The sequence below is a fragment of the Lithobates pipiens genome, unplaced genomic scaffold (assembly GCF_037356315.1).
Source record: "Lithobates pipiens isolate NorthernLeopardFrog02 unplaced genomic scaffold, aLitPip1_a1.2 Scaffold_23, whole genome shotgun sequence".
NCBI lineage: Eukaryota > Metazoa > Chordata > Amphibia > Anura > Ranidae > Lithobates > Lithobates pipiens.
In genome coordinates, this window is record NW_027507785.1 from 295575110 (window position 1) to 295598680 (window position 23571).

Sequence of the window (23571 nt, forward strand, 5' to 3'; positions counted from 1 at the left end):
CAGTGGATTGCCCCACAGCCAGGCACATGATCTCAACTAAAAATTTTCTCAATAACCAGGGGCGTAGTTTGTTGTTTTTATTTTTGGATAATTTGTATAGGGTTGAGGGAATTGAGTGGGATACTCCAAAAACAGAAACTATGCACATGTCGAGGACAGAGAACTTCTTTCTGAAAAGCTAAGGCAGAAGTCCTTGCTTGTAGCAAACTGTGGACTTGGCTTTGAATCTCTTCACAGAGAACTAGATAGACAAAGCTCTTCAGGACACCAGCAGATGTCCCCTTTAGCAAACACACAGCTGATTTTCTAGCACAGAGGGGTGGCAGCAGCCCGACAGTCTCTAAGATATCTCACGGCAGTCTGTACTCATAAAATGTCCAGGGGCAGTGTTTTGGTTCCTTCCAACTTCCAAGCGACACCTTTCTCTAGTGACACCAGACTAGATCTTCAGTAGACAGCCCTTCAGTCAGCTCTCTGCAGCTTCAACGCCCAGGCCCTCAGGTCGCCTACCTGAGGCCTGACAAACAGCAAGTACATGACAACATGGCAGCACTGGCAGCACTGCCCTGGAGGGCAGCAGCTCTCCAGGCTGGACTGATCCTCTACAGCAAATGACCCAGAGTTCAATGTCCCCAAGAATATATATGGACTCCCAGCAGCCTTCAAGGGCCTGCTCCCTGGAATTGCCCAGGGCTATATACAGTATCTCACATTTTTGTAAATATTTTATTATATCTTTTCATGTGACCACACTGAAAAAAATGACACTTTGCTACAATGTACAGTAGTGAGTGTACAGCTTGTATAACAGTCCCCTCAAAATAGCTCAACACAGCCATAAATGTCTAAACTGCTCGCAACAAAAGTGAGTACACCCCTAAGTGAAAATGTCCAATTCGGGCCCAATTAGCCATTTTCCCTTACTGGTGTTATGTGACTCCTCAGTGTTACAAGGTCCCAGGTGTGAATGGGGAGCAGGAGTGTTAAATTTGGTGTTTTATCGCTCTCACTCTCTCATTTTGGTCATTGAAAGTTCAACATGGCACCTCATGGCAAAGTGTAATTTCTTCAATGTTGTTGCATGAAAAGATATAATAAAATATTTACAAAAATGTGAGGGGTGTACTCACATACTGCCATCTGCATGGCTCCACACCTATGATCCAGAGTGTCCTACAATTTACTTGAAAGAGGGAGCTATCAGACTGGCAGAAGCTGAGAACACTGACCAGGCCTAAGTAATCAATTGCAGCTGCACTGGTTACAGTGAAGCAACCAGACAGCTCCACTGAACACAGTGAGCCAACACTAAATCTATCTATCTAATCCTAGCACCTATCTAGGAGGTTTCTACATTTTTTTTAAAAAAATAGGCTTTAGGACTACAGCATTTTTTTTTCTGATTTTATAAAGATATAATACATACACTACTTTAAATTTATTTGTGCTGAAAATGTGTGCTAAATTTCTGGCACAGATACACAAAAAACACCAGTCACTTTTTAGAAAAAAAAAAGTATTTATAAAGATAACATAACCCTACTTTTTACAGGTTTCTTTGTAATCCCGGAAAGCAAAGACAGAGAATTATGATATAGAATGGTTTGCCTAGCAGCATTATGGGTTGGAGTCTCAGATGTTCCTCTGGAGACACATACCGGTAAGAGTTTTGCTTTCTCTAAATCCCACCCTTTATCTCATGATAGAAGAATGTAGACTTTAGGGGAGGAGAGGACAAATTTGAAACAACACTTCCAATTGGAAATTAATAAAATACTTAATATAACACAAATACTCTTTGTCATAGCATTTGACTGACATATTTTCATTGCAAGCACCATAATTGCCATCTCAAATGTCTCGTTAAAAAAATAAAGACAATGAGTTTCCAAACGACAATGAAAATTATATTTTGGTCCTCAGTAATACAATACATTTTCATTTTTAGACATGTTTTGCCAGATTAAACATATTCATTTGCCAGAATAGTCTTGCAATAAGCCCCATTATCAACTGGTGGCCTGCAACAGTTGGAGGAGTAGAGTAGAAATGCATGGTCATGTGATCTCTCAACTGACTTTTAGAATGGATAATGTGATCCTCCATCACCGCTTCCAAAATATACCCTCCCTCCAAATTAAATTGGCTCATTAATAGTTCATGGAGATTTAAAACTCCCTCATATATTAAAGAACACAACCTGGCACAAACCCAAGCTTTTATTGGTGAGCATAAAATAAAAAATAAATTTTACAGAAAAGGCTATCTTCAGTGGAAAATTATGTCAGTAGACTCAAAGCTGTAGACAGCTCTTTGACTTTTCCAATTTCCTCTTAATACCTATTGGTTCTGAAATGTGATAGGCAGCCAAACTGACCAATTGAGATGCGCAGGCTGTAGCAGGGGGTGTGAATGAGAAAGACTTTTACATGAAAAGTCAAATTATGGATTCACATTCAGGGGACATTTCTTGACTAAGTATGAGTCAGATCTATTTTAAAATAGTGTTTGAGGCCATAAACTCATTAAAATAGTACTAAAGATTCTAGTACTAAAGAGGCTGCACATGATGGGCACAGTTGCCTGCATATGATGGGCAGTGTGGCTGCATATGATGGGCAGAGTGGCTGTATTTACTGGGCACAGTTGGCTGCATATGATGGGCACAGTGGCTGAATATAAAGGCACAGTGGCTGCCATTGATGGCACAGTAGCTGCATTTGATTTTGTTTCAGTATTTTTTCCAGTTCATTTGCGCCCCTCAAAATTTTTGTGCACCAGCCACCACTGACCACAGTAATGTTATATGTGATACTTGGTCCCCACCATATTGCGGGATCAGGGCATGCAGCAATTATTAACCCTCTGATGAAGCCTGCATGTATCACTCTTGGACTCACTCTTGGGTGGCTTCAGATTATTTATCACTTTTCCATCACCTTTCCAGCATCCTTATGACCACTCCTCTCCAGGGATTTTCTGGTTAAGCTGGAAGCTTTTTCCAGAGGCTGGGGGAAGCAAGCAAACTCCCAGCCTGTGAAACTTTGAACAGACTCGTACAAACGATCACTGCCCTTTTGATTGCAGATAAAACCAAAAACAAAATTTATCTAGCATCCTATACTAGGAGAATGCTACATGATCATTTGGTCAAGGGAAGAGGCCCCCCTCTTGGCGATGAAAAGTAGACCCTTCTATGGAATACACACCAGGTGACCTGGATCACCGAGCTAAATGGCCCCAGATGTTCAGCTGAACTGTAGGTGCCCTTACCGGGAACAATGGAAGAATTGCCCTCCCAGTCACTTATAGGTTGGCACTGCCATGGGACCAGGGGGATGGTGTAGTGTAGTGGATCTATACATGAGTAAGCAGACATCTCAAGTATGCATGAGTTGTGTGGCCATTATAGACTAAAGCAGAAGGAGCTTGGACATCCCTGTACTTCTGTAGGCCCCAGCGCTGTAGCGACTACTTGAGACAGCAAGAAAATAAAAGCGTTAGAATGCAAATTGTCATGAGCAAATTGTACAAAACATTTGGAAAGATATACAGCCAGTGTAAAAATAATAATAAAAATATGTTTTAATATCAATCTAAACACTAATTGTGTGAAGCACAATGTTGCTTCTAGTTTACTAATAAGCTGATTATTGATTAGTCACGCAAGATGGCCACCTCAACGGAGTATGAATGACAGGTAGACTTTAATCTTTTCATTTAGTTTTCACTATTTTCGGTCCAGCTGTACACAGAAGACAGTGACTGCAAGTACAGGATATATAAATCAATTTCAGTTTGGTTAGTTCCTTGTAAATCACAGGAGTTTGACCTTCCCTTGTCACTCTTTCGTATTCGAGAGGCACAAAGGAACAGAAAGTTCCTGCCATCTATTTACTTGTGCTCATTATTATATTCCCATAAAAATACATGCGAATAGTTCAAGAAAAAAAAACTGTGCTGTATTTATATCGCAAGCTTTGGGCAGAAACATAAGGCTAGGTTAGCTAGAAGAGAGGAAATGCTAAAAAATAAAGAGATGTATTTTTATTTTATTCATATAGTTCTGATGTATTCCACAGTACTTGTAGAGAATTTTTAACCATTCTGATTCACTCCAGTGCTGACTGTAAATATCAAGGTTACCAATAAATATTTTAAAGAAAACCTATCATGCGGGAAGGTTGCCACCGTGGTCCTTTTTTTGACTCTTCTTGGTTTCAATACTCTTATGTCGCGTACACACGATCAAATTGTCCGACGACTTAGTCCGCCGGACCACATTTCACCGGACAATCCGATCGTGTGTGGGCTTCAGCGGACTTTTTCTGCGTAAAATCCGGCGGACTGAGAGCGCATGCGCGGGGTTTCCCAAGATGGCCGCCGGCATCTAGAGCTCCGCTCCACCGCTGCCCTGCTTTGACCACCGGAGCCTTCCGAGCGCCCCCACGATATACCGGACGGCAGATTCTTGTGGGGGAACACTCAGGGAACCCGCGGATGGCGTCCCCGAGCGCCAGAAAGGACTTATCCGGCCGTATGAAGGCCGAAACCGGCCCTGTCAGTTACGCCAAGATGGCGGCGGCTCCACGAGGCCTCACAGTCACAGCTCCTCAGGAAGATTCCATAGCGGACCAGGACCAGGAACGGCTGCCTCTCCAAGGTACTGACTGTGCCCCTTTAACATCAGCTCCCTCCCCCTCTTCCACTGAATCATTGCTGGGGGGATTGAGTGCAGGATATCCCACTACACCTATGAGGGATCCTCATACAGGCATGCTGCTGACAGTCAGTGAGGCACAGGAAGATTTCCCTCCCCCCACAGACTTTCCCTCCATGATGACAGCTTTCTCACATATGCTTTCCAAAAGCCTTGCTATTCAGGCTACTCAGATCACTACCTCCATACATGCAGACCTGCAGCAAATAGGTCAAAGGCTGGACACTGTGGAACGCAAAACTGACCAGGCTATCTCACGGATCAACCAGAATTCGGCTAGATTGGAGGAGGTTCAGGACCAACTAGAGACTGCGTTTGCAAAAATCGATGACCTCGAGAACAGGTCGAGAAGATATAATTTTAGGATACGGGGGATTCCCGAATCTGAAAAAGAGGTACACAAGGTGGTGAGATCTCTCATAAGGAATTTGATCCCTGACATCCCGGATCGCCATCTAGAACTGGACAGAGCACACAGGGCTCTCCAGGCCCCCCGCTCTGACGGTTTACCCAGGGACATTATAGTCAAACCGCACTATTACTCGGTGAAGGAGGAGGTCATGCGAAAATCCAGATATACAGAAAATCTCTCGTTCCAGGGTCACAAGATCCAGCTATTCGCTGATCTCTCCCCATACACTATACAGAGGAGACGGTCATTTAAACCGTTGCTACAAGTTTTGCTGGACAAAGAAATCGCTTACAGATGGTCGTTTCCTTTGAGGCTGAACTTTTCTTACAAGAACAAAAGCTTTGGATTCTCCTCGTTTCCGGAAGGCGAAAAACTTCTGACTCGACTAGGTCTGATACAACTGGAACCCGCATCGGAACCTCCCAACAGAGGTACCCCAACGTCTACCAAGAGGCCTCCCCCAGCGAGCCCACTGCAGAAGATCTGGATGACACAAAGCTCCAAACGATCCAAAGAAAATCTGCCACCTTGAGACTATTTTAGTTTCCCCACTTGTGGGCTGAACTTCCCCTTTTTTTTTCGGGGGTCCCCTGGTGGTGGCTCGGGCCACGGAACTCGGGGGTCTTATGGGACTTTCTTGGTCCACTCCTCTGACTGGAGGGTTGCGGGTGGGAAGTCCTCCCATGTTCTGTCTTATTGTTTTTGGGGATTATCTTCTCTTCCCCAGGTTATCGGTAATTTTGCTCTCCTTTAGTTTTGTATCATTAAGGAGGAGGGCTTAAGGGGGGGGGGTTTGCATTTTTACTGTTTTGGTACTTTTGTACTCTTAAATTTTTTGCTTTATAACCTCGGACCAAGCTCATCTCTATTAGTCTCAGGTTGAGGTCTCAGGACTTGCTATTCTGGTCTCGAAGGACCGGTACAGCACACGCTTCTCATATCGGTTAGGACTGTAATATATATGCCTTCTCGGGGAGTTCCTAGGTTTCCTGTATTTGGTAGCAGGGTATGTTTTATGGGATATGCTAAGTTTTATAATCTTTGTTTAGAAAGGTCCTTTATAGCTTTTAGGTAATGATATGATAAGGGTATGGCCATTTCTCCACCGTCTCTATTTGGGGGGAGGGGGGGTGGGGGATGGAAGATCTGAATTGTGTTTTGGGCCATTCCCTTTGCCATAGGTATAGGAGTGCTACTCCACGCTTAGAGTTCTTGAGGGGCGCTCGGTTTCCATTCTAGATCGGAGCTTGTGACAGCTCCTCAGTTTATATATTTAAGGTGGCGGGGCGGTGGTGGATTTAGTGCGCTCCCCCTGGCTCAGAGGTTGTGTTTAAGCTTCTGGGCCATTATCGGGGTAACCTTGTCTGGGGTTGCCCCGTCCATTTAAGAATGAGAGTGGGTTGGAGGGGTCCCGACCACTCGGGGGGGAGGATGGGGACGGGGGTCCCCTGTAGGTATTTTTCTGATAACATAATGGTAATACAACATGGTTCTCCTCATGTTGATGTTCTTTCTCTATACGATTGTTTATCTATTTTCTTTTTCATCTCTTTCCTTCTCCTTTCTCCTCATGTTTACTGCAGACGAGGCGACTTTACATATGACATCCGGCCTGCACTCATGGAAGGTTATGGGATCTATTGGTGGTTCTGGATTCACACACGGCGTGTCCCTCCTCATGGGAGCGGTGAGTTCTTGTTCAGTTGCGTGGTTCTCCCCCCTCTGGTCCATGGCTGACCCACCAGCTAAAGCGCCCACACTAAGAATAGTCTCGCATAATACTCAGGGTCTTAACTCTCCAATGAAACGTAGGAAGATTCTAGAACACTACAGATCCATACATGCAGATATTTTATTACTACAGGAGACGCACTTCCCTTCCTCTTTCAAACCCACATTTTTACATCAGCACTATCCTCAGTTCTTTTTGGCATCCGCTGAAAACAAGACCAGGGGGGTGGCAGTGTGTTTCTCCAAACATATAAACCTCTCACAACCTGAGATTTTTCAGGACCCCCAGGGTCGATATATTCTGGTTTCGGGTCTCATAGATGGAGAATGCTACACTTTTGTTTCCTACTATGCACCCAATAAGGGCCAAAGTTCCTTTTTTGCATCTATGCTGAGGAAGCTACAAAACCGCCTTCAGGGCACGGTGTTTATTGGAGGGGACTCAAATGTAGCATTTGACTTTTCTCTGGATAAATCGGGATCTGGGGGGTCAAAACCCAAGCGTCCATCGAAGCAGAGCATTAGCATTGCCCGCATGCTCCACTCCGGTGGTCTGATTGACTCCTGGCGGGAGATGAACCCTCGGGCGAAGGATTATACACATTTTTCGGCACCGCACCACACCTATGCCAGAATAGATCACGTTTTTACAAAACCCCAGACGGTCCCTTTGCTGGTCACTGCAAAGATCTTGGACACATCCTTATCGGACCACTCCATGGTGGTTGTAGTATCCAGGAGACCTATGGGCTCCGGGGGCCGCCCATGTTGGCGCCTCCGGGAATCCATTTTGAGCGATCCTGCACATAGCGCAGTGTTGGAGGCTGCTATTCGAGAATACTTTGAGCTGAATGATACCGGGGAGGTAACGCCGGTTACTTTATGGGCTGCACATAAAACTGTAATGAGAGGCAAATTGATACAGTTGTCCTCTAATCTCAAAGCGCAACACCGGGCTGACACTCTCAAACTCATGGAGGAGTTCCGTTCCCTAGCTAAAACACACAAACAGCGTCCTACGGCTGAATCACTAGCCAAACTAGACGAGGTCAAGGCCCGACTGAATATGTCCTTAACCACAGCAGCTGCACAACATCTTACTTGGACGGGGGCTAAATTCTATGCACAAAAAGACAGGGTGGGCTCACGACTGGCAGTAAAACTGACCCCCAAGCCACGTGCTCAGTCCTTTCCTAAAATCAGAGTTCACTCAGGGGACCTATCTCAGAACCCTGTTAAAGTCATGGACACTTTTTTGAGGTTCTACTCGGACTTATACAAACAGGGGACTAGCCCCTCCAAGGGTGCTCGGGAGCGGCTCCTGAGGGATCTCCCACTGCCCAAGCTCTCAGAGGATCACAGGGATCTTATGGAGGATCCGTTCACTCAGGCTGAAGTACTTGACACTATAAAAACGCTCTCAGTGGGTTCTGCCCCGGGTCCGGACGGATTCTCCAATGGTTATTATAAGAAGTTTGGCCCTTCTCTGGCTCCTTATCTGGTGAAAATGTTTAACTCTCTCAGGGATGGCTCCACCATGCCTCCGGACATGAACTCAGCTTTTATCTCGGTGATTCCAAAACCTGGTAAAGATGCCAGTGTGGTGGGCAATTATAGGCCTATTTCGCTTATCAATAATGACATTAAGATAATGACGAAAATACTGGCGAACAGGCTGTCAAGCTTTATTTCTCGGTATATCCACAAAGACCAGGTGGGGTTCATCCCTGGGAGACAAGGACCAGACCAGATTAGGCGCGCAGTAGATGTTATTTCACTCCTGAAGGCACAATGGGACGGGGGTTCCCCGCAACAGGGGTTTCTGCTGTCCATTGACCTTCATAAGGCCTTTGACTCTATTGATTGGTCGTACCTTACGGACATTCTGAAGAGATGGGGGTGCGGAAAATACTTTCTTAACCTTATAGCGGCTCTCTATTCTAATCCTTCGGCTCAGGTGCGTCTGTTGGGCAGATTTTCTAACACGTTCAGTATTGGTAGGGGGACAAGACAGGGGTGCCCACTATCTCCGCTTCTTTTTGCCATAGCCATAGAAACTTTAGCCATTGCCTTGCGTTCTAACCCTGACATTAGGGGGGTCATGTGCGGGTCCTGCGAACATAAATGCGCCCTTTATGCGGACGACCTCCTTCTTTTTGTTACCTCGCCCCTGACCTCCATGCCCATCATTAACCGGACTTTATTAGATTTTAGTAAGATTTCGGGACTCCTGGTCAATATGGAGAAATCTTTAGCCCTGAATATTACGTTATCCACAGATATGCTATCACAACTCTCAAATAACTTTACTTTCTCATGGGCACAATCACAGCTCCCTTATTTGGGAATCAAACTCACTTCCGATATACACACATTATTCAAAGCTAACTATCCCTACATGGCGCAAAAATGCAAAGAGGATTTAGTTCGCTGGTCAGGTTGTGGCATCTCCTGGCTGGGTAGGATTAATGCGGTAAAAATGACACTTCTACCGCGTTTATTGTACTTGTTCCGTTCACTCCCAATTCCAGTCCCCAAAACATTCCTTGACAAAATACAAACGGACATCGTGAGATTTGTCTGGGGGAAGAAAGGTTATAGGTGCTCCTCAGCCACACTCTACCGATTGAAATCTCAAGGGGGGTTGGGTCTTCCCAATTTGTGGGGTTATTATCAAGCGGCACAACTGGCCCAGATATCAATGGCTTTCTCGGGTTCCGTAAAACCGGACTGGTTATTGATGGAACGGCAATCTATTCCCCACCACACAATAGATTTCCTGATGGGTTGTAGCCCCAAACGCAGACCAGCGATTCTGGCTCCCACCCTCTCGCATTCATTGGCGCTTAGCTCCAACCTATTCAAACGGGACTCGTTAATCTCCCCACTGAAGCCGCTAACACACATTTTTCATAATGGGGATTTTCCCCCGGGGGAAAATATAGAAGCCTTTAAATGGTGGACGAATAAGGGGTTATACAGAATCGGACACTTCTTTTCCCCTTCTGGCCCTCTTTCTTTATCACATTGCAAAAAGAAACTAGATATGCCCGATTCGGAAATATTCAGATTTACACAAATCTCACACTATTTGAATTCCATTTGGACTTCCAAACCTCTTCCTCCTTTTATAACGCAATATGAGCAATGGTGTGCGCAGACCACGGACCAGAGGGGGGGTATCTCCCTGATTTACGCAGCTCTGATGGGGAAGGACAACAAGCCCTCTTATGCTCTCGCATGGGAAGCAGACTTGGGCGGCTCTTGGGAGTCGAAACAGTGGTTTGGGGCCTCGATAAGAGCTCACAAAGGTATACTTAATGTTTCTCTAATTGAGGCAGGTATCAAAGTCCTGTTTAGATGGTACTACGTTCCTTCCAGGCTGGCAAAAATTTTTCCGGGTTCCTCGCCACTGTGCTTCAGAGGTTGTGAACTGGGAGGAGATATGTTTCATGTCTGGTGGTCCTGCCCACGCATCCGCTCCTTTTGGCGGAAAGTCTTTCGTACGGTTAGTTCCATTACGGGGATTACCTTACTACCACACCCCAGTTTAGCCTTACTGAATCTTTATCTAAATCTAAACATTTACAGCAATTGGTGTTTTTTGTTTTTCTTGGCGCTAAACTTACAATTGCTAAGGCCTGGAAGAAACACACGATTTCCTATAGGATGTTCAGATCTAAGGTAACATGGATTATGGTGCAAGAACAAGTAGTGGCTAAGTGGAATGATAAAACGGAGAGATTCCGGATGATCTGGGAACCATGGGCGACGTTGTGTAATATTTCTCTTATTCCAGGAGTGCGGCCCGGTACTTTGTCTTCTAGGGCAGGTAACATTTGATTCAACATTTTACTTTGTCTCCTCTTCTCCTCTCCCCCTTTCCCCCCCCTTTTTTTTTCCTTTTCACACGTCTTTTTCTCTTCTCTTCTTCTTCACCTCCCTTGGTGGTTTGAGATGGGCCCCACAAGGGGTCCTATTAGAGATGGCAGCGATGTTCTGGGATGGTTTTTGACCCAGAATTTCTTTGGGCATCTCAGGCAACTAAACTTGGTAAGGAGGGGTGGGGAGAGTTCTGGTCGTGGCGGGCGGGCCTAGCCCTTGGTCTGCAGCTTGATCCCGTTTGGGGCACCAGGGGATCTATGGCTCGTGTGCTTGGACTAGTCATTCTCCACTAAGGAGACTGAACTTGTTGTTATGGGTTCTAAATAATACCACTGTTTTATCAATGTACCTCTAGATGGCTTTATAGGTTGGTTATGTTCTACTCTGGTCTAGATCCATGTATGTCTAGCTTGGCTCTGCCTATGTATGGGTTGAGTTATCTTGTTGAATTGTATTGAGAATTGTTTATCTTTTCTGTTCTGATGCAAATCTTCAATAAAAATTATTGAAAATAAAATCCGGCGGACTTAGAAAGTAGTTTTGCAGCCCAATCTTTGGGTTTGGCGGACTAAGAATGACGCATGCTCAGAAGCAAGTACGAAAACGAAGCTATTGGCTACTGGCTGTTGAACTTCCTTTTTCTAGTCCCGTCGTACGTGCTGTACGTCATCGCGGTAGCAATCGCCGGACTTTCCGTGCGTCCTTGTGTGGCCGTTCGGTAGAAAGTCCGCTGGACTATCCGCCGGATTGTTTGCCGGACTAAGTACGCTGGACAATTCGATCGTGTGTACGCGGCATTTGGGTCACTTACCTAGAAACAGCATGTGGCAGGTAAAGCCAAAGTGAACTGGGGGCAGCACAGTGATATAGTGGTTAGCGCTTCCACCTGGCAATACTAGGGTCGTTGTTTCAAATCCCAACCATAACACTACCTATACAGAGTTTGCATCTTCTCCCTGAACCTGTGTGGGTTTCCAACCACATAGAGAGACATGCTGGTAGGTGACTTGGCTTCTATCTAAATTGACCTTAATATGTGTATGTATAAATGTGAGTTAGGATCCTTAGGTTGTAAGCTCCTTGAGGGCAGGGACTGATGAAAATGTATAATAAATATGTCAAGAGCTGCATAAATTGATGGAGCTATATAAGTACCTGTAATAAAATAAAAATGAAGGGAAACCCAATCATTAAGGGCTTGTTCAGATGTGCTTTGGTCTCTGAACAGCAATCTGGTTTGCTCTTTAGAGAGCATTTGAAAGGCAGTGAGAAGAAGTTGTATCACCAAGGACTTCACACAAAGGAAGGAATACAAAGAGAACAAGATACTTTTTCATACAAGTACATGGTACAACAGGCGCATATCAGGAATATAAAATGCTGGGTTAAATATTCTTTAACACACCACAACTAGACATAAAAGTATGAATTCACACTTTAGGTTTCCTTTACTAGTGATGGCCGAACGGTTCGCCCGGCGGTCGTTTCGCGGCGAATTTCCGACATTCGCGGTCCGCACGTTCGAACGCCTTTTTCCGTCGTTCGCCGCGGCGGACTTACGTGTTTAATGTATACAAGAACTTTAACCTTTGGTGACACGTTTATCATGTGATACAGGACAGCCAATTGAGACATGACAGCACATGGACACTTGTACATTCCCCCTAACCTATAAATACACCCGATCCGGTGGCCATTTTACATTCTTTCTTCTGTTAAGATAGGGACAGGTTCCTGTGTGGAGTAGGGAGAGATAAACCACTAGCTATTTGGTACACAAAAGTTCTTTTCAGGACTGGTATAGGTGTTAGGTGTTGATAGGTTTGCTGTGCTGCTGATTCTTGCAGCAGCCTGAGTGTCTTTTGTTAGTTTAGAGAAAGGGAAAGGACGGTGTATGCTACAGGGACAGCCAGATTAGTCTTTCATCATCATCATCATCATCATCATCATTAGCTGTTACTATCAAGGTCCACAAAAGAGCTGTTCCAGTAACCACTAATCGTTCTCTTTTTTTGCCAATTTGTATAGGGACAGGAAGGAAGCAGTGTTGTCAGGCAGTGAGGGTAATTTTAAAGACTAGTGATGGACGAACTTCCGACGGGACGTTTCGCGAACGCGAAACGCGAACGGACACAAACGTTCGCGAAAACGACCGTTCGCCGCGGGCTCCATTGACTTCAATGGGAGGCGAATTTCGCAAACCTTTAGGTCGAATTTGCGGCCACGGGGTAATTATTAGGGGGTAGCACGTAGTCCCACCACCTGGACAATAGCATAATACATGTATGAGGTGAATTTGGGATCGATAACTACAAGCATTTTTTTTTTATTTGGGAAATTGTTCTGACAATTCAGGACTATGGAGCTAATGAAGGCAATGGAGGAGAGGGAAGGTCAGGGACCAGGGTAGGCAAACAAGAGGGTGCAGGAGATACAGAGCACTGACAGCAGCACCGTAATACAGAGCACTGACATCAGCACCGTGACATACAGCGCTGACAGCAGCTCCGTGACATACAGCGCTGACAGCAGCTCCGTGACATACAGCGCTGACAGCAGCTCCGTGACATACAGCGCTGACAGCAGCTCCGTGACATACAGCGCTGACAGCAGCTCCGTGACATACAGCGCTGACAGCAGCACCGTGACATACAGCGCTGACAGCAGCTCCGTGACATACAGCGCTGACAGCAGCTCCGTGACATACAGCGCTGACAGCAGCTCCGTGACATACAGCACTGACAGCAGCTCCGTGACATACAGCGCTGACAGCAGCTCCGTGACATACAGCGCTGACAGCAGCACCGTGACATACAGCGCTGACAGCAGCTCCGTGACATACAGCGCTGACAGCAGCTCCGTGACATACAGCACTGACAGCAGCTCCGTGACATACAGCGCTGACAGCAGCTCCGTGACATACAGCGCTGACAGCAGCACCGTGACATACAGCGCTGACAGCAGCTCCGTGACATACAGCGCTGACAGCAGCTCCGTGACATACAGCGCTGACAGCAGCTCCGTGACATACAGCGCTGACAGCAGCTCCGTGACATACAGCGCTGACAGCAGCTCCGTGACATACAGCGCTGACAGCAGCTCCGTGACATACAGCGCTGACAGCAGCTCCGTGACATACAGCGCTGACAGCAGCACCGTGACATACAGCGCTGACAGCAGCTCCGTGACATACAGCGCTGACAGCAGCTCCGTGACATACAGCGCTGACAGCAGCTCCGTGACATACAGCGCTGACAGCAGCTCCGTGACATACAGCGCTGACAGCAGCTCCGTGACATACAGCGCTGACAGCAGCACCGTGACATACAGCGCTGACAGCAGCTCCGTGACATACAGCGCTGACAGCAGCTCCGTGACATACAGCGCTGACAGCAGCACCGTGACATACAGCGCTGACAGCAGCTCCGTGACATACAGCGCTGACAGCAGCTCCGTGACATACAGCGCTGACAGCAGCTCCGTGACATACAGCGCTGACAGCAGCTCCGTGACATACAGCGCTGACAGCAGCTCCGTGACATACAGCGCTGACAGCAGCTCCGTGACATACAGCGCTGACAGCAGCTCCGTGACATACAGCGCTGACAGCAGCTCCGTGACATACAGCGCTGACAGCAGCTCCGTGACATACAGCGCTGACAGCAGCTCCGTGACATACAGCGCTGACAGCAGCTCCGTGACATACAGCGCTGACAGCAGCTCCGTGACATACAGCGCTGACAGCAGCTCCGTGACATACAGCGCTGACAGCAGCTCCGTGACATACAGCGCTGACAGCAGCACCGTAAGCAGCCCCAGGAGGAAGTCAGCACAGCACAGGGATGGTGTGATCCCCTCATAATAAGAACCCCCAGGAGGAAGTCAGCACAGCACAGGGATGGTGGGAGCCCCTCATAATAAGAACACCCAGGAGGAAGTCAGCACAGCACAGGGATGGTGGGAACCCCTCATAATAAGCAGCCCCAGTAGAAATATGACACCGCTCAACCTCTTCAAAGAGGAGGGTAGGGGCATATAGTACGGTGTGCTTTTTTGGGTCAGGGAAGTGAGCCAAATGAATTAAGAAGGTCTGTGTGCTTGATTCCAAAAATTGTTTATAGACATATACATGGTCTACTGATCACATGTGTTGAATTCCTCCGAGATCCATGCCTCATTCATTTTTAGAAATGTGAGGTAGTTAACACTGTGGTGAGCTAGGCGAGTACGCTTATCGGTCACAATCCCCCCTGCTGCGCTGAACGTCCTTTCGGACAGGACACTGGATGAGGGGCAAGCCAACAGTTCGATTGCAAATTGGGCAAGCTCTGGCCAGAGGTCAAGCCTGCCCACCCAGTAGTCTAGGGGTTCATCACTCCTCAGAGCGTCCACATCGGCCGTTAACCCAATGTAGTCGGACACCTGACGGTCTAGGCGTTCCCTGATGCTGGATCCGGATGACACCTGTCGATGGGTCGGCTGAAAGAATGACCTCATATCCGAAGTCACCAACACATCTTCAAACCGGCCTCTTCTTGCAGGCGCTGTTGGATTGGTACCCGCAAATCCTTCTCTGGGAGTGGGAATTGCTCCTCTGCCAGCGCACGCAAAAGCAGAATGCAGCATTTCTCGAAGCAAGGCCTGGAAGTGCTGCATTCTGACAGCCCTCTGCGACGGCGGTAACATTTCCGCCATTTTGTGTTTGTACCGGGGGTCTAAGTACGTTGCCACCCAGTACTGGTCCTTGACCCTCATGCTTTTTATACGGGGGTCCCTATTAAAACACTGGAGCATGAAGGCCCCCATTTGCACTAAAGTGGAAGCGGTGTGGTGGCCTGGCTCCTGCTCATCATCCAGGATAATGTCGTCCTCTTCATTCTCCTCTCCCCATCCTCGCACAACAGGGATCCCAGAAAGGTTTAAAGCATGCTCTTCTTGCTCCTGCTCATCCGCCCCGGCACCATCCTCCTCTGACTCCTCATCAGACTCCTGTTGTTGACTTGTCTCAGATAGAGTAGCCCCCCCTGGGAATTCATCCAGCATTGCGACTTCCTCATCTTCCCGCTCCTGCTCCTCCACAGCCTGATCAATGACACGACGCAATGCACGCTCCAGAAAGAAGGCATAAGGTACCATGTCACTGATGGCGCCATGGCTGCGACTGACCAGTTTGGTGATCTCCTCAAATGGCCGCAGAAGTCTGCATGTGTCGCGCATGAGCAGCCACTGGCGCGGTGAAAAAAAACCCAGCTCCCCAGAACCGTTTCTTTCGCAGAGTTCATACAGGTAGACGTTAACTGCACGTTTCTGCTGGAGCAGCCTATCAAGCATATAGAAGGTTGAGTTCCATCGCGTCGGGCAATCGCAAATAAGACGTCTGACCGGCAGATGGTGTCGCCGCTGAATGTCAGCAAGGCGAGCCATGGCCGTGTAAGATCTTCTGAAATGGGCCGAGATTTTCCTTGCCTGCCGCAAGATGTCCTGGACCCCAGGGTATTTGACAAGGAATCGCTGCACGACCAAGTTTAAGACGTGTGCCATGCACGGCACGTGCGTGATTTTGCCCTGTTTCAATGCGCTAAGCAGATTGGCACCGTTGTCACACACCACTTTACCAACTGTCAAATTGAGCGGTGTTAGCCACTCATCTGCCTGTGAACGCAAAGCTGAAAGGAGTGCCGGGCCAGTGTGGCTCTTTGCTTCCAGGCACAACAGACGCAGCACGGCATGGCAACGTCTCACCTGGCATGTGGAATAGGTTCTGGGGAGCTTGGGCGGTGCAGTGGAAGAGACGCTAGCAGCGGAAAAGGAGGAGGCAGCTGAGGAGGAGAGGGAGGAGGATGGAGTAGGAGGAGGAGAAGAAGAGTCAGGCCTGCATGCAATCCGTGGCGGTAAAACCAAATCTACACGGGTGCCACGGGTTACATGCTTGACGGCCGTCAGAAGGTTCACCCAGTGGGCAGTAAAACTGATATACCTTCCCTGCCCGTGTTTGCTAGACCACGTGTCTGTGGTCAGATGTATCTTGGCACCGACACTGTGTGCCAGAGATACATTCACTTGCCGCTGAACATGGCCATATAGCTCTGGGATGCCCTTCTCTGAGAAATACTTCCTTCCTGGGACCTTCCATTGTGGTGTTCCAATGGCCACAAATTTGCGAAAGGCCTCCGAGTCCACCAGTTTATATGGCAGTAGTTGGCGGGCTATGAGTTCTGACAAGCCAGCCGCCAACCGTTGGGCAAGAGGGTTATCCGGCGTCATCATTTTTTTACGCTCAAACATTAGGCCCACGGAAGCCTGCCTTTTTGCAGAAAAATGTGAGCTTGGCGTGATGGAAGGTGGAGTGGAGGACAATTGTGAGGAGAGAGGAGAAGGAGAAGTAGAAGACGAGGCTGGACGGTGAGAGCCTGCAGTGTGGCTTTGTGTGTTCCGTTGCTCCCACTGGGCTCGGTGATGGCTGCTCATGTGCCTTCTTAAGGCGGTCGTCCCTAGGTGAGTATTGGGCTTACCGCGACTAACGCGTTGACTGCAAAGATTGCAGATGGCAACGCTATTGTCAGCAGCGGACACGTTAAAAAAAGCCCACACTGCGGAGCCATGTGCCGGTGTCCTGGGAGCGCCAGATGTGACCGTACATGGTCGATGACTCGCTCCTGATACATTTGCAGTCTGCTTTGTCCCTGCTGTGCAATGTAAGTCATTGCTGCTTCTCCTCCCTATCTGCTGGTCCATATCTCCCTCTGAACTCCCCTCCTCTTCCTCTCTTGTGGGCACCCACGTGACATCACTAGACACGTCATCATCAACGTCACCTTCCCCACCGCTATAAGTAGAGTAGGCAGCAACACCGGGGACCAACCTCCTCCTTGGGCTGATCTGGGTACTGGCGTCAGACTGCTGAGTAGCGCTTGTTGCTACCTCCTCTTCCTGATCCAATACCAAGAGTGGCTGCGCATCAGAAATGTCCTCTTGATATGGATCGGAAAATAATTCCAGTGACTCAAGCGGAAGGTATGTGGTGGTGGTGGTGGTGGTCGTGTTGTTGGTGGTAGTGTCTTTGGGGGTGCACATAGCAGAGAGTGAAGAAGAGGGTGCAGATCGAGAGGATGAGGAGGGTGCAGAAGAGTAAGGCTGAGCGAGCCACTCAACCAAGTCTGGTGCATCCTTTAAAGTAATTGAACGCACCTTCTGCAACTTCCCACTTTGGCTCAAGCCTGTTGCTCCTGCCCTACCCCTACCACCCCTGCGGAAGGGCCTGCCTCTTCCTCTGCATGTCATTTTTTAAATGACCCTGTGACAAAACTCTTAGTCCCTATACCGCTGAAGGACTGCTGCAGTATAGGTGAGCGGTCAGCAGTGGTGCACGTCAACCCTATCTATTGTGGACCTATAGCGGTCCTTACAGAACAGCAGACTGTACCGCACTCAAGCCTATGTACCGTAGCACCCTATACCAAGTTACCAGTCCTTATAAGAACTTTTGTGGACCAAGCAGGTTGTGTATTAGTGTTTAGCAGACTGTACGTCAGTCCCTATACCGCTGAAGGACTGCTGCAGTATAGGGCAGCGGTCAGCAGTGGTGCACGTCAACCCTATCTATTGTGGACCGATAGCGGTCCTTACAGAACAGCAGACTGTACCGCACTCAAGCCTATGTACCGTAGCACCCTATACCAAGTTACCAGTCCTTATAAGAACTTTTGTGGACCAAGCAGGTTGTGTATTAGTGTTTAGCAGACTGTACGTCAGTCCCTATACCGCTGAAGGACTGCTGCAGTATAGGGCAGCGGTCAGCAGTGGTGCACGTCAACCCTATCTATTGTGGACCGATAGCGGTCCTTACAGAACAGCAGACTGTACCGCACTCAAGCCTATGTACCGTAGCACCCTATACCAAGTTACCAGTCCTTATAAGAACTTTTGTGGAACAAGCAGGTTGTGTGTTAGTGATTAGCAGACTGTACGTCAGTCCCTATACCAATGAAGGACTGCTGCAGTATAGGGCAGCGGTCAGCAGTAGTGCACGGCAACCCTATGTATTGTGGACCGATAGCGGTCCTTACAGAACAGCAGACTGTACCGCACTCAAGCCTATGTACCGTAGCACCCTATACCAAGTTACCAGTCCTTATAAGAACTTTTGTGGACCAAGCAGGTTGTGTATTAGTGTTTAGCAGACTGTACGTCAGTCCCTATACCGCTGAAGGACTGCTGCAGTATAGGGCAGCGGTCAGCAGTGGTGCACGTCAACCCTATGTATTGTGGACCGATAGCGGTCCTTACAGAACAGCAGACTGTAACGCACTCAGGCCTATGTACCGTAGCACCCTATACCAAGTTACCAGTCCTTATAAGAACTTTTGTGGACCAAGCAGGTTGTGTGTTAGTGATTAGCAGACTGTACGTCAGTCCCTATACCAATGAAGGACTGCTGCAGTATAGGGCAGCGGTCAGCAGTAGTGCACGGCAACCCTATGTATTGTGGACCGATAGCGGTCCTTACAGAACAGCAGACTGTAACGCACTCAGGCCTATGTACCGTAGCACCCTATACCAAGTTACCAGTCCTTATAAAAACTTTTGTGGACCAAGCAGGTTGTGTGTTAGTGTTTAGCAGACTGTGCGTCAGTCCCTATACCGCTGAAGGACTGCTGCAGTATAGGTGAGCGGTCAGCAGTGGTGCACGTCAACCCTATCTATTGTGGACCTATAGCGGTCCTTACAGAACAGCAGACTGTACCGCACTCAAGCCTATGTACCGTAGCACCCTATACCAAGTTACCAGTCCTTATAAGAACTTTTGTGGACCAAGCAGGTTGTGTATTAGTGTTTAGCAGACTGTACGTCAGTCCCTATACCGCTGAAGGACTGCTGCAGTATAGGGCAGCGGTCAGCAGTAGTGCACGGCAACCCTATGTATTGTGGACCGATAGCGGTCCTTACAGAACAGCAGACTGTAACGCACTCAGGCCTATGTACCGTAGCACCCTATACCAAGTTACCAGTCCTTATAAGAACTTTTGTGGACCAAGCAGGTTGTGTGTTAGTGATTAGCAGACTGTACGTCAGTCCCTATACCAATGAAGGACTGCTGCAGTATAGGGCAGCGGTCAGCAGTAGTGCACGGCAACCCTATGTATTGTGGACCGATAGCGGTCCTTACAGAACAGCAGACTGTACCGCACCCAAGCCTATGTACCGTAGCACCCTAGACAGACCAAGTTACCAGTCCTGATAAAGAGCTTTGTGGAACAAGTGAGTTGTGAATGATTAGCAGACTGCAGCAGAAGGGCAGCAGTCAAGTATAATATTCTTTCTATATTTGGAAGAAAGAATATTATACGTGTACAAGCCTATTACCGTACCACTGATACCAGTCCTGAAAAGAACCTTTGTGGAACTAATAGTAACAGCAAGTCTTTAAAATTATCCTCACTGCCTGACACACTGCTTCCTGCCTGTCCCTATACAAATTGGCAAAAAAGAGTAGGCTGGAACGATTAGCTGGAACAGCTCTTTTGTGGACCTGATAGTAACAGCTAATGATGATGATGATGATGATGATGAAGAAAGACTAATCTGGCTGAGCTGTCCCTAAAATAGCAGCATACAGCGCTCTGTCCCTTTATCTAAACTGACAAAAGAAACTCAGGCTGCTGACCTAACACCTATACCAGTCCTGAAAAGAACTTTTGTGTACCAAATAGCTAGCGTTTTCTCTGTCCCTACTCCACACAGGATCCTTTCCCTACAGTGACAGAAGAAAGAATGTAAAATGGCCACCGGATCGGGTGTATTTATAGGTTAGGGGGAATGTCCAAGTGTCCATGAGCTGTCATGTCTCAATTGGTTGTCCTGTAACACATGATAAACGTGTCACGAAAGGTTAAAGTTCTTGTATACATTAAACACGTAAGTCCGCCGGGGCGAACGACGGAAAAAGGCGTTCGAACCCGCGGACGGCGAAAGTCGGAAATTCGCCGCGAAACGACCGCCGGGCGAACCGTTCGGCCATCACTATTAAAGACTTGCTGTTATTATTAGTTCCACAAAGGTTCTTTTCAGGACTGGTATCAGTGGTACAGTAATAGGCTTGTACATGTATAATATTCTTTCTTCCAAATATAGAAAGGATATTATACTTGACTGCTGCCCTTCTGCTGCAGTCTGCTAAACATTCACAACTCACTTGTTCCACAAAAGTTCTTATAAGGACTGGTAACTTGGTATAGGGTGCTACGGTACATAGGCTTGAGTGCGGTACAGTCTGCTGTTCTGTAAGGACCGCTATCGGTCCACAATAGATAGGGTTGACGTGCACCACTGCTGACCGCTGCCCTATACTGCAGCAGTCCTTCAGCGGTATAGGGACTGACGTACAGTCTGCTAATCACTAACACACAACCTGCTTGTTCCACAAAAGTTCTTATAAGGACTGGTAACTTGGTATAGGGTGCTACGGTACATAGGCTTGAGTGCGGTACAGTCTGCTGTTCTGTAAGGACCGCTATCGGTCCACAATAGATAGGGTTGACGTGCACCACTGCTGACCGCTGCCCTATACTGCAGCAGTCCTTCAGCGGTATAGGGACTGACGTACAGTCTGCTAAACACTAATACACAACCTGCTTGGTCCACAAAAGTTCTTATAAGGACTGGTAACTTGGTATAGGGTGCTACGGTACATAGGCTTGAGTGCGGTACAGTCTGCTGTTCTGTAAGGACCGCTATCGGTCCACAATAGATAGGGTTGACGTGCACCACTGCTGACCGCTGCCCTATACTGCAGCAGTCCTTCAGCGGTATAGGGACTGACGTACAGTCTGCTAAACACTAATACACAACCTGCTTGGTCCACAAAAGTTCTTATAAGGACTGGTAACTTGGTATAGGGTGCTACGGTACATAGGCTTGAGTGCGGTACAGTCTGCTGTTCTGTAAGGACCGCTATCGGTCCACAATAGATAGGGTTGACGTGCACCACTGCTGACCGCTCACCTATACTGCAGCAGTCCTTCAGCGGTATAGGGACTGACGTACAGTCTGCTAATCACTAACACACAACCTGCTTGTTCCACAAAAGTTCTTATAAGGACTGGTAACTTGGTATAGGGTGCTACGGTACATAGGCTTGAGTGCGGTACAGTCTGCTGTTCTGTAAGGACCGCTATCGGTCCACAATAGATAGGGTTGACGTGCACCACTGCTGACCGCTGCCCTATACTGCAGCAGTCCTTCAGCGGTATAGGGACTGACGTACAGTCTGCTAAACACTAATACACAACCTGCTTGGTCCACAAAAGTTCTTATAAGGACTGGTAACTTGGTATAGGGTGCTACGGTACATAGGCTTGAGTGCGGTACAGTCTGCTGTTCTGTAAGGACCGCTATCGGTCCACAATAGATAGGGTTGACGTGCACCACTGCTGACCGCTCACCTATACTGCAGCAGTCCTTCAGCGGTATAGGGACTGACGTACAGTCTGCTAATCACTAACACACAACCTGCTTGTTCCACAAAAGTTCTTATAAGGACTGGTAACTTGGTATAGGGTGCTACGGTACATAGGCTTGAGTGCGGTACAGTCTGCTGTTCTGTAAGGACCGCTATCGGTCCACAATAGATAGGGTTGACGTGCACCACTGCTGACCGCTGCCCTATACTGCAGCAGTCCTTCAGCGGTATAGGGACTGACGTACAGTCTGCTAATCACTAACACACAACCTGCTTGTTCCACAAAAGTTCTTATAAGGACTGGTAACTTGGTATAGGGTGCTACGGTACATAGGCTTGAGTGCGGTACAGTCTGCTGTTCTGTAAGGACCGCTATCGGTCCACAATAGATAGGGTTGACGTGCACCACTGCTGACCGCTGCCCTATACTGCAGCAGTCCTTCAGCGGTATAGGGACTGACGTACAGTCTGCTAAACACTAATACACAACCTGCTTGGTCCACAAAAGTTCTTATAAGGACTGGTAACTTGGTATAGGGTGCTACGGTACATAGGCTTGAGTGCGGTACAGTCTGCTGTTCTGTAAGGACCGCTATCGGTCCACAATAGATAGGGTTGACGTGCACCACTGCTGACCGCTGCCCTATACTGCAGCAGTCCTTCAGCGGTATAGGGACTGACGTACAGTCTGCTAAACACTAATACACAACCTGCTTGGTCCACAAAAGTTCTTATAAGGACTGGTAACTTGGTATAGGGTGCTACGGTACATAGGCTTGAGTGCGGTACAGTCTGCTGTTCTGTAAGGACCGCTATCGGTCCACAATAGATAGGGTTGACGTGCACCACTGCTGACCGCTCACCTATACTGCAGCAGTCCTTCAGCGGTATAGGGACTGACGTACAGTCTGCTAATCACTAACACACAACCTGCTTGTTCCACAAAAGTTCTTATAAGGACTGGTAACTTGGTATAGGGTGCTACGGTACATAGGCTTGAGTGCGGTACAGTCTGCTGTTCTGTAAGGACCGCTATCGGTCCACAATAGATAGGGTTGACGTGCACCACTGCTGACCGCTGCCCTATACTGCAGCAGTCCTTCAGCGGTATAGGGACTGACGTACAGTCTGCTAAACACTAATACACAACCTGCTTGGTCCACAAAAGTTCTTATAAGGACTGGTAACTTGGTATAGGGTGCTACGGTACATAGGCTTGAGTGCGGTACAGTCTGCTGTTCTGTAAGGACCGCTATAGGTCCACAATAGATAGGGTTGACGTGCACCACTGCTGACCGCTCACCTATACTGCAGCAGTCCTTCAGCGGTATAGGGACTAAGAGTTTTGTCACAGGGTCATTTAAA